An 11486-nucleotide genomic window follows, 5' to 3' on the forward strand; every position below is an offset into this window, starting at 1 on the left:
TCAGGAGATTGAAGGGTGGTTTTATTTCTTTTTGATGATTTCGGCTGATAATTCATAATTGCTTAATAAATCACAGAAAAATCCTAAAAATGCAAACTAAATTTTGTTAGGTTTGTAAAATCAAGATATTTAGAAGAAAAATACTCATGCAGGTGAAATGTCACTTTTGCCCCTGCTAAATTTATGGTTTGCATTTAAGCTAATTCATTTTGTATCGGTTGTTCTGTTTGTCTAAAAATTCTGAAAATTTTATAGTAGCCTACTCTTTGCACGTGTGGTCCACTGAAAAATTTCCAGGTACATGGCCTATGTGCATGTCTGTGGATCTATCGTTGTTTGATTTCTTTGCTAGGGTTAAAATAAATAGTTTCGGTCATCATTAAATGTTGGAGAATTTATGTGGCATGCTTTATCAAAATCATGTTATGCTGATAAATTCTTGTGGCTTGATCATATCTGCAAGTTAGGTGCTTACTTTTAATTTGTTCCTAGATAGGCTCTTTTCTTTTATAATTGTTGTAATTAATTCTTTCTTGCATGCATGTGTTTTGCAACAAAACAAGCCCCTAGTTATTTTGATCCATGATGTTCTAGGGTTATGTTTAATCCTTCGAAGAGAGTTTAGTATCTTTGGCTTGATAGGAAACACTTCAGGCTAAAAGACTTTTGGACCAGGAATTCATGCCAGCGCTGAACCATCCCTTTTGAACCATAGTTAGGGCTGTTGTTATCGTTTTATCCCTGCATTCTTGTATGTTTACTGCATTGCCTTGCATCATTTCACGAGTCTCATGTATGGCATATTTTTGATCGTATAGACGTGGAAACCGAAGTCGCCTGCGAGCTGATCGCCGAGCCGGTCCAGGAGCCGCAAGCAGGAGAACAGCAGGAGGACGCAGTCGAGCACACTCCCGAAGAAGCCACTAACCCTGCTGACCGGCAAGGCAAGCCCCGGAGCATGACCCTTATTTTTAATTACTCCATGTTCTATTAAAGTATTGTGCATTTACGTTCAAGGAATTGATTGGAACCATAGATGCATAATATTGGCTACCCAGTGTCTCTACTAGTTCAGGTATCGCTAGTACTGCTATGCTTAAGTAAATCCGGTAGAAGTCGAGTGATTCCTGTCACTCGCGAGAGATAGGTCTTGTTGCTTATGGAAAAGTTGTTGGAGATTGAATCCTTGAGAGAAAGAAAGGAAAAATGGAGACCGGGCGGAGATGGATTTGGTTATGGATATGGAAGTTATGAAAAGTGAGTCTCCGCCTGTGTCGATTGAGGACCGTACCATTGTTGACACTATTGATCGAGGATTGAACAGTACTAACCACATGCCGGAAGTAGGAGGTAGTCGAAACCGGTAAGCTCAGTACCATATGTGCACTGGTAGCCGGACTTGATACTGTCTTCACCAGTGGAGCTAGTATACAAACTCATGGCTGACCCTTCGATGGTATCGGTGGGGCTAGCAGTCCCGGGTCGCACGGCAGTTCGGTTATTCGGTGTGCATATGTGAAGGGTTGCCACGTAGGGTCCGACGGGGCCTATATGTGACGTGAGTGTAAGGTCCACCTCACATCAGTGGGCAAGGTGTGAAGCTCGTCTTTATCTGTGACGTTGGTTATCGTACTGTATTTTGAAGCTTGTTTTCAACTCTAAATTACTTTCCGCTACGTTTGAACTCTGAGGTTTGAATTGTAAAGCTGGCTTGAAACGCTTGTTGTAGTTTAAGTTGGTGCTTCTGTTAAACTCGGGTTGTAAATGGCTTTGAGCGCTTTTATTGCCAGTAATCATCTGTGCTCGTCTTTTGGCGAGAGTTCATGTGTAATCGATCCTGGTTACAGCAGGCGGTCTGAGTGCGCTGGTTGAGTGCAGTAATTCCGGTTTAAGGTTAAGTGTCAATTATTGCACTTGATTGGTATTATTTGGACTGTTCTGTGACAGCTGGCATCAGAGCTAATTGCAGGGGGGTGATTACTGGCGTACTTAACTACGTTAAGTAAACTTTGTTTTGCAAAAATTTCGGGTTTTCGAAAAGTTGACGCTAGATGCGCTAAGGAATAGAGAAGATAGTTCGTATGCCCTAATTATGTTCTATAAGTTAGGTGGCATCTAAGTATCTATTTTATTCCAGCACTTCCAGCATTTACTTCTCGTTAAACCTTACTTTTATGCATAACTACTATTCTGTAAGGACGCACCTACGCTGAGGTAAGCAAGGTAAGTATTATGATAGTCCTTAGAATAGCCCATGTGTTTCATACGTGCGCGGGTCCCGTATGTTGAGCATACGAGGAGGTGATAAGGCTCAATTCCAACGAGCCTTTCGCTATCTGCTGCCTGATATGGAGTGCGGATTTCTTACCGTGTGATTGTGATCACGGCCATCTCGTAAGGCAATATTACGAGGTGAAGACTCGTTATGCAGTTGGTCATAACCGTGTACCTTGGGACACATGTACCCTTGGGTGTCCCGTAAGGCGATTTGTACGGGAAGTGAATACGTTGCTTCGGTAACGTATGCAGCGCTGCCCATTCAGCGTCGAACGTTTGGGTGCCATCTCTATAGCGGATGGTAATGTATGTGTGAATATGTGGGAAACTGCATATGCGTTACCCGTGTGACGTAGGACACATGGGGGCCGTCGTGTGTGCTGGCACGAAGGGTCCAGAAATGGATATTTTATATCTCTCTCTTGTTGTCTTGGTTTGTTTGCAGGAACACTAACTACGTAAGCATGCTATGAATCCTTGATCGTAGGAACGGCTAGTATATATAGGGAGAGTACGTAATTGTGCCACTGGTCGTCTTCGTATACCATAATTGGTAATTGTTTGGGTGAGAATGATAGAACGTGCATGCATCTTGCATACTCGAGTTGGTTGGTCGCTTCATAGTTAATAGTTGTGCAACCTTAAGACTGCAACGTTATAGCTAGCCGAGTTACCAACCTACTGTTCAACCCGATTAGACGTGGTTTCAACTGAAGCAAACCATTTTGTTCTCTAGGTGAACCATATCGCGAAGGGAACGATTCATGCTGTGTGTTCATATTAATTATGCACATTCTTTACTTGCATGGATTCGTCCCGATAGCGGAATGGCTAACCAAGGGATGGTGCTTTTGCAGATGGGCAATAACAACGCTGCTAACCATGGAAATGAGGGTCAAGGAGCACAGCCACCACCGTCTCCCTCCTTGACTCAGGCTATTGCGGCTCTTATCGCCGACCGCAATGAGCAGACCGAATTGTTGAGGCAACTGGTGCAAAGCAATGCCGGCAGAGGTCGACAAGCACCACCAGCAGAAACTGACTACGTCGGTTTTCTTGCTACTCAACCACCTCTGTTTCACAAGGCCGATGATCCCCTTGAGGCAAATGCTTGGATTCGCACCATGGAGGACAAGTTTGGCATTCTTAATTGCACAGAAGTGGACAAGGCTGCCTTTGCCGCGCAACAGCTAAGAGGCCCGGCAAAGATATGGTGGGCCAATTATTTAGCTATGCAACCAACAGAGAGACAGATTCTCTGGTCAGAATTTAGAGAGATTTTTAGGGCACATTATATTCCAGAAGGTTTCATAAAAGTGAAAGTGGAGGAGTTTCTAAATCTGAAACAAGAGGACAAATCAGTGATGGAATATGCCAACATTTTCAATCATCTTGCACAATATGCTGCACATCACGTAGATACCGATAAAAAGAAGTAAGATTGTTTCCAGAAAGGGTTAAATACCGAGTTACTCATGCGTTTAGCAGCGAGAACATTTACCAGCTACAGTGACTTGGTCAGCAAAGCTATCCTCCAGGAAGATGCGATGCTGAAGCACGAAAAGGCGAAAAAGAGGAAGAAATCACCTATTGGGTCTTCGGGGAATGTTGTGCAACGCCTACGCCTGGGGTCCACTAGTTTTTCCCAAACTCAATATCAAATACAACAGGGGATGCCTGAACTTGTGGCTCCTCCACAGTTGGAGCAAAAGAAAACCGTATTGCAACATGTTTTTCACTCCCACTCTGATCCGTGCAAGCATCACCTAGCCGAGGGTTGCCATCACTCAGGGAATATCTGTTACACTCCACCCAAGCCGAGAAAAGGCTCTAGCAATACAAATAAGAAAAAGAAGGTGTCGTATATTAAGGATGGTTGTGTGAGTTACACCACTTGTGAGGACGTGCCAGAAGGGGAAAATGTGATGGCGGATATATTTTCCCTCAATGATCATCCAATTAGGGTTCTATTCGACTCTGGTGCTTCGCATACATTTCTTAGTAAGGCTTGTGCAGATAGGCACGGACTGAAAATTGAGTGCATGAATACTTCATATAAAATTCAATCCCCAGGTGGTCAAATAATCACAAACCAAATGGCAAGAAAGGTACCAATCAACTTGGCTGGGGGAATCTTTCCGACCAATTTTATCATTCTCCCACATCAAGGGATTGATATCATATTGGGTATGAATTGGATGAAGGCACATGGAGTTGTGTTGGATACTCGGGCGCAAGCTGTTCATATCAATTCACGCGCACATGGTTCTACGGTGTTATCTTTGACCAAGTACAAGGCACACAATACAACCATAAATAAATTGGAGGGTAAAAGCTTAGAGGAGATACATGTGGTGTGCGATTATTCAGATGTCTTTCCAGAGGATTTACCTGGACTGCCACCAGATCGGGATGTTGAGTTTGTTATTGAACTCCAACCGGGTACAGCACCTATCTCTAGAAGGCCATATCGGATGCTACCAAATGAATTGGCAGAACTGAAGATACAATTGCAAGACCTACTGAATAAGGGTTTCATTCGTCCAAGCTCATCACCGTGGGGATGCCCAGCTTTATTTGTGAAAAAGAAAGACCAAAGTTTGAGGTTATGTGTTGATTACCGGCCTCTAAATGCGGTTACCATCAAGAATAAATACCCATTGCCTCGCATTGACATTCTCTTTGATCAGTTAGCCAGAGCTAAGGTATTTTCTAAGATAGATCTTCGATCCGGTTATCACCAAATAAAGATCAGACCTCAGGACATTCCAAAGACTGCTTTCTCCACTCGCTATGGTTTATTTGAGTACCTAGTCATGTCTTTTGGATTGACTAATGCTCCAGCTTACTTCATGTATCTTATGAATTCGATTTTCATGCCTGAGTTGGACAAGTTTATTGTGGTATTCATTGATGACATCCTGATATACTCCAAGAATGAAGAAGAGCACGCCAAGCACCTTCATATTGTTCTTCAATGTCTACGAGAGCACAAGCTGTATGCAAAATTTAGCAAATGTGAATTTTGGCTTAAAGAAGTTCCTTTCTTATGCCATGTCATATCTAGTTATCTGCAGAGGATATTTTCGTTGATCCCGGAAAAGTTCAAGATGTATTGGATTGGGAGGCTCCGATATCAGTTAAGGAAATTCGCAGCTTTCTAGGATTAGCTGGGTATTATCGTCGATTCATCCTAGAGTTTTCAAAAATTGCTAAGCCTATAACTGAGCTACTCAAGAAAGGTGTCAAATTTCATTGGAATGACAAATGTGAAGAGGCTTTCCATACTCTGAAAAAGGTTTTAACTTCCGCACCTATCCTGGCTCAACCCGATACATCAAAACCATTTGACATATACTGTGATGCATCTGGTACTGGTATTGGTTGTGTCTTGATGCAGGAGAACCAAGTGATTGCATATGCGTCTAGGTCACTCAAACGCCACGAGGAAAATTACCCAACTCATGATTTGGAATTAGCTGCTGTAGTTCATGCTCTGAAGATATGGCGGCATTATCTCTTGGGTAGTCCTTGTCGCATCTACACTGACCACAAGAGTCTTAAGTATCTTTTTACTCAACCTGATTTGAGCATGCGCCAAAGGCGATGGTTGGAACTGATCAAGGATTATGAACTTGAAGTGCATTATCATCCTGGTAAAGCGAATGTAGTTGCAGATGTGCTAAGTCGCAAAGCTCAATGTCATTGCATCTCAGCTATACCAGTAAGCGAGTCTCTTTGCTTTGAAATGGAAAAGCCGAACTTGAGCATTGTACCGCATGGCACACTGGCCCATCTAGAACTCACTCTTACTCTTCGTGATCTAATCATCATAGCACAAAAGAAAGATAAAGAAATAAAGGAAATTCAGAGGAGATTATCAGAAGGAGATTTGAAAGTAAGTTGTTTCCACCAAGATAGTGAGAATGTGTTATGGTTTAAGAACCAATTAGTGGTGTCTAAGGATTTTGCGCTCAGAAAGCAAATTCTTGATGAAGCTCATACCTCTCGACTATCAATTCATCCTGGTAGCAACAAGATGTATCAAGACCTGAAACAACAGTTTTTGTGGACTCGGATGAAAAGAGAGATTGCCAAGTATGTTTCGGAATGTGACATCTGTCGTAGGGTCAAAGCTAGTCATCTCAGGCCAGCTGGAATGTTGCAACCCTTGAGTATTCCTGAATGGAAATGGGAAGACATTAGCATAGATTTTATTGTCGGTTTACCCGAACTCAAAAGGGTTATGATTCGGTCTGGGTTATTGTAGACCATCTGACCAAATCCGCACATTTTCTTCCAGTTAAAACAATCTATCGGGCAAGGAAATATGCTGAGTTGTACATGGATCGCATCCTATGTTTACATGGTGTGCCAAAGACTATCATACCAGATCGAGGAACCCAGTTTGTTGCTCGCTTTTGGGAACAATTGCATACTTGTTTAGGAACTCGATTGATCCGCAGCTCAGCCTATCATCCTCAAATAGATGGCCAAACGGAGAGAATTAATTAGATTTTAGAAGATATGCTCCGCGCATGTGTATTAGCCTATCCACAGAAATGGGATCAATGTTTACCATTAGCGGAATTTTCTTATAACAATAGCTATCAAGAAAGCATCAAAATGGCACCATTTGAAGCCTTATATGGTCGTCGATGCCGTACGCCTCTGAATTGGTCTGAAGCGGGGGAAAGAACTATCTTTGGACCCGATATGGTTCAAGAAGCTGAAGAACAAGTCCGCCTTATTCAAGAAAATTTGAAAATTGCGCAGTCTCGGCAGAAGAGCTATGCTGACAGAAGGAGAGATCCACTCGTCTTTGAAGTCGGTGACCATGTATACTTAAAAGTATCACCTTGGAAAGGCGTACAAAGATTTGGAGTAAAAGGAAAGTTAGCTCCCCGCTACATTGGTCCATACCCAATTGTGGAGAGATGTGGTCCTGTAGCTTACCGGTTGAACCTTCCTGCAAAATTATCGGCAATTCATAACATCTTCCATGTGTCCCAATTAAAGAAATGTCTGAGAGTTCCAATTGAAGCTATTGACAGTGACACCATTCAGTTAGGATCTGATCTCACTTATCCTGAGCAACCTATCAAGATTATTGATCGCAAAGATCGAATTACTCGTCGCACAACCAACCGATTTTACAAAGTTCAATGGAGTAATCACTCTGAAGATGAAGCTACTTGGGAGCAAGAGGAATTTCTGAGATCCAAGTATCCGGACTTTTTAAGCGCTCATCCAGGTACTACATCTTCGAACCTTCTCGCCTTTTATATTTTTTCCTCATGCGTGAATCTCGGGACGAGATTCCTTTAAGGGGGGAAGGCTGTAACACCCCGGTGTTAGTTTTGATGTTAATATAGTGCTTAATCGCTAATCAGGGTTAATCACGGTCATTAGCGTTAATCGAGTTCGCGCGGTAAACATCGGTTTAGCCGAGTTCGAGCGCGTTTTTCTCCATGACCCGAGCATCGAATCAACTTGCGCCCAAAACAAAAGTTGTAGACCTTCTATTTCTCTACAACTTCTATTTTGGCCAAATTTCATGTTCCAATGTAAAATTTGGAGCTTTGGATGGTCAAAGTCGGCTAAAAATCACTCAATCTTGGTCAACTGACTCCCCTGTTTTGCTCAGTTCACCGCCGGCCTTGACGTTGGCGTTGCCACGCGTCACGACGACGACCACGACCGCCGCTTAAACGCTCTCCGTTGCCGTTCACCTCGCCAAGTTCAATTTTGCCTACTCGTTCCCTTCCTCGCGTCGCACGGAGTACACAGCGGAGCCGAGCAACCCTAGCCCCGCCGCTCGCCGCGCCGGTGCCGATTCCGGCCACCTCTCGCCGCCGTGCCTCGATTCCTCGCGTTCCAAGCTGCTCCACCTCGCCCTCCATCTCCTCCACCCGTTCCCGAACTCGTTCGAGCCAACCCTAGGCCGAACCAGTGCCTGCGCCACCGGCCGCCATTGCTGCTCCGCGCCGAAGCTCTGCCTCGCCGTCGAGCTCCCCTCCCCGGCATTCCTCCGTCCGATTAAAGGTCACGGTGAGCTTCCTCGCGCTCTACTCTATCTCCCCGACCCCTTTCCCTTTGAGTTTGTGCGCTACCGTCGTCGGGAACACGCCCCGCCGCCGTGCGCCGCCGCTTGCCGCCGCCTGTGCCGTCGCGGGCCACCTCCGCGAGGGCTCCCGCAGCGCCGCCGTGCGCCCTGGGACCGCTTGGCCTCCCTGAGTGCTGCGCCGCCCATCCCCACGGCCGCCTTGCCCCGCCACTACCGGAACAGCGCCGCCATTGCGCGCCGCCGGGAGCTGCTGCCGTCCTGCCGCCGCACCAGCCGCCGCCGCGTGCGCCCAGGGCCGCCCCCACGCGCACCCCTGCACGGGCCACGGGCGTGCTGGCCCCTGCGCGTGGGCCCGCTCGCGCTACCCCGCCGGCCGGCCGGCCCATGGCCACCGTGCTCGCGCGGGCGCGCCGCCGTGCGTGGCCGGGGCAGAGCAGGGGAGCCGCCCCCCCTCTCTCTCTCTCCCTGTGATACAAAGCACCAGTCCCAGGAGGCTGATGCCACATTTATTACATCAGATGGTTCAAAATCGTACAAACCTTGGAGGACACTCGATACAGATGATAATAATAATTAACCAGGCTACGACATAACACCAGACCGCGAACCACATAGGGTCTACTATGGGCTCAGAGTACTGCGACAGCGGAGGCATCTCGACAGGGCCGGTTCCACAGGCAAGGTTGGGTGTAGAACGATAACCCTACTCGGCGTCGTCTGGTACGAAGTCCGGGTCTTCTTCTGTAAAAAGTAAGAGTGGGGTGAGTACAAACGTACTCAGCAAGTCCAACCACACCCACGGAGGGTGTTATAACAGAATAATATGCATAGGTAATTCAAGGAATAGGTTACGGTTTAATTTGCAGAAAAACGATATTTTATGCAGGGGTTCATTTAACAGAAAACCTTTTTTTTTAAATAGTTTTTGTAGAACACAGAGTTCAGGTTTTAAAACTGCTACCGGACTCCCCGTCCGTCGTAGCACACGGCACAACTGCCGGACATAATTCCAAAACAACTCACACCAGCCCATCCCAAAGAAACACTAGTTATGTGACCACACCGTAACTCGCCCAATACCGTGGGCACGGACTATTCGAATAGATTCTTAACTCTGCAGAGGTGTGCAACTTTACCCACAAGTAGGATACCACAACTCGAACACCGTCGTGTCGGTGTAGATCCCAACATAGCCATTACCCACCATAGCTAAGCCTGACTAGCCATCACGGGATGCACCAAGGGGTCATTGACCGTTCACTTAGGTATAACCGGGCATAAGTCACTCGGGGCTTATCCCTTTTCCTTAGTTACCCGTTGCTCTCAGCTCTCCTGATGGCTACCACACCAACTAGTGGGATTTATGCTACGCCGTTGCCCATTCAACGGTCGAGTGGTTTGCACGATAATGGAGTTAGGTGAGATGACACACCAACTCGGTCCTTAGACACGACAAGATGGATATCTCCCTCCTTGCTCTGCCACACAGGCACAAGCACACCAATCGGCAAATCACACAGAAATGCCATCCATCTCGTCCATACTCATCTTTCGAAAATCCACATTTTATCCCTTCCCACACGCACACATTTTCTTTATCAAATAAATCATATTAAGAGTAAAGTCCTAAGCGTTCTAATATTGATTAACGTCCAAGCAAAATCAGACATTAATCTAGGTGGTCAAGGAATGGTCATCACAAATCAAGGGGTGGCTATCCAACCGTGTTTTCATGCAAGTAAAACATATGCAACTTTATAAAACAGGCCATTGGGTTGTGTTTATAAAAACTAGGACAGAAACATGCATCAAAGGATGGGATTGAACTTGCCGTCTTCAAAGCCTTCGGGGAAGTCTTGACCTTCGGGCTCAGGGTCGCGGAACGGGTCCTCGTTCACCTGCTCACAGCACTGCTCATCAACGGGTTCTCCTTCGTTCACTCCGTGGTCTACAGCGCACACAACAGGCACACAATCAAAACACAGAAAATAAAGATTTGTCGTCGAGCTCGAAACGGGAACACATGAAATATAGAGCATAGAGTATTATTTTTGAATGGTCTCTGAATGGTAGGGCCAAAACTGAGTTAAGAGAGGTGTGGTAAAATTTTGGGTAGGTCCGAGGTCGTTAGGCGCATAAAATGATAGGTCAAAGGAGTGTTTAGGGCCGAAACAGGGGTCCAGGGACCTAATTGTAATTAAGATTAAGTAGGCAGGGGCTTGGTTTGTATTTTAGAAATTACTTGGGTTAATTTAAAGGAGTCAGGGTTTTATTTGAAATTAAGTTTATATGGTGGGGGTTTGTTTTGGGAATATAACAAAGAGGGGGGGTTTTAATTGCAAAAGTATCCAAAGGTGGAAGGGCTCTTAAGGAAATATAAGGAAGGGGAGGGGGTTCTGGGCATAAACGCCCTTCTTCTTCCCCCTTCTTGCGACCAGAACAGGGGAGGGGTGCTCTGGGCGCCGGCGGCCTTGGGCCGGCGGCCCTGGAGCTCGGCGGCGGCCTCAGGAAGGGGGAAAAGGAGGAGGGGGCTGGGAGGGTTCGACCCGCGGCCGTGGCTCAGACCGAGGTGGCCTGAGGTGGCCTAGCCACGGTGGCCGGCGGCAACGGGCGGCGGCGGTGCTTGGCCGGTGTCTCTGGGCCACGATAGAGGATGGGGGAAGGGAAAGGAGCATCAGGAGGCCATAGGGGTGCCATCCCCTACCTTGATTCGGGCCGTGGAGCAGTGGGGAGGGGGCTTCCGCGGTGGCCGGCGGTGGCAAGGGCAAGCGGCTGCGCTGCAAGCTAGAATAGGAGGGCTGGGGTGGCGGTGGTGGCCGTGGGGGCGAAGGGGCGGCGCTGAGCGCCCTTTTATAGGCGACTTAAGGCGGTGGCGGTGCAGGCAGGGCCGGCGAGCGGGATGGGACTCGACGGGCGGTCGCCGGTGGCGCTGTGCGGGGGTCGTCGCCGCTGTACCGCGTCAACGACGATCGGCGGCGTGGCACGAGCGTGCGAGGTTGGCTCGGTACGGCTGCGTGCGAGCGGCTTGAGTCGCAGCTTGGTGCGCCGAGCGCCGCGTGCGCGTGCGCGCGTGCGGGCGCACGGGCTGGCCGGGCGGCGTGCGTGGGAGCGGCTGGTAGCGGCCCGAGCGCCGCCGCGGTCG

Source organism: Panicum virgatum, chromosome 1N (assembly GCF_016808335.1).
Source record: "Panicum virgatum strain AP13 chromosome 1N, P.virgatum_v5, whole genome shotgun sequence".
Classification (NCBI taxonomy): domain Eukaryota; kingdom Viridiplantae; phylum Streptophyta; class Magnoliopsida; order Poales; family Poaceae; genus Panicum; species Panicum virgatum.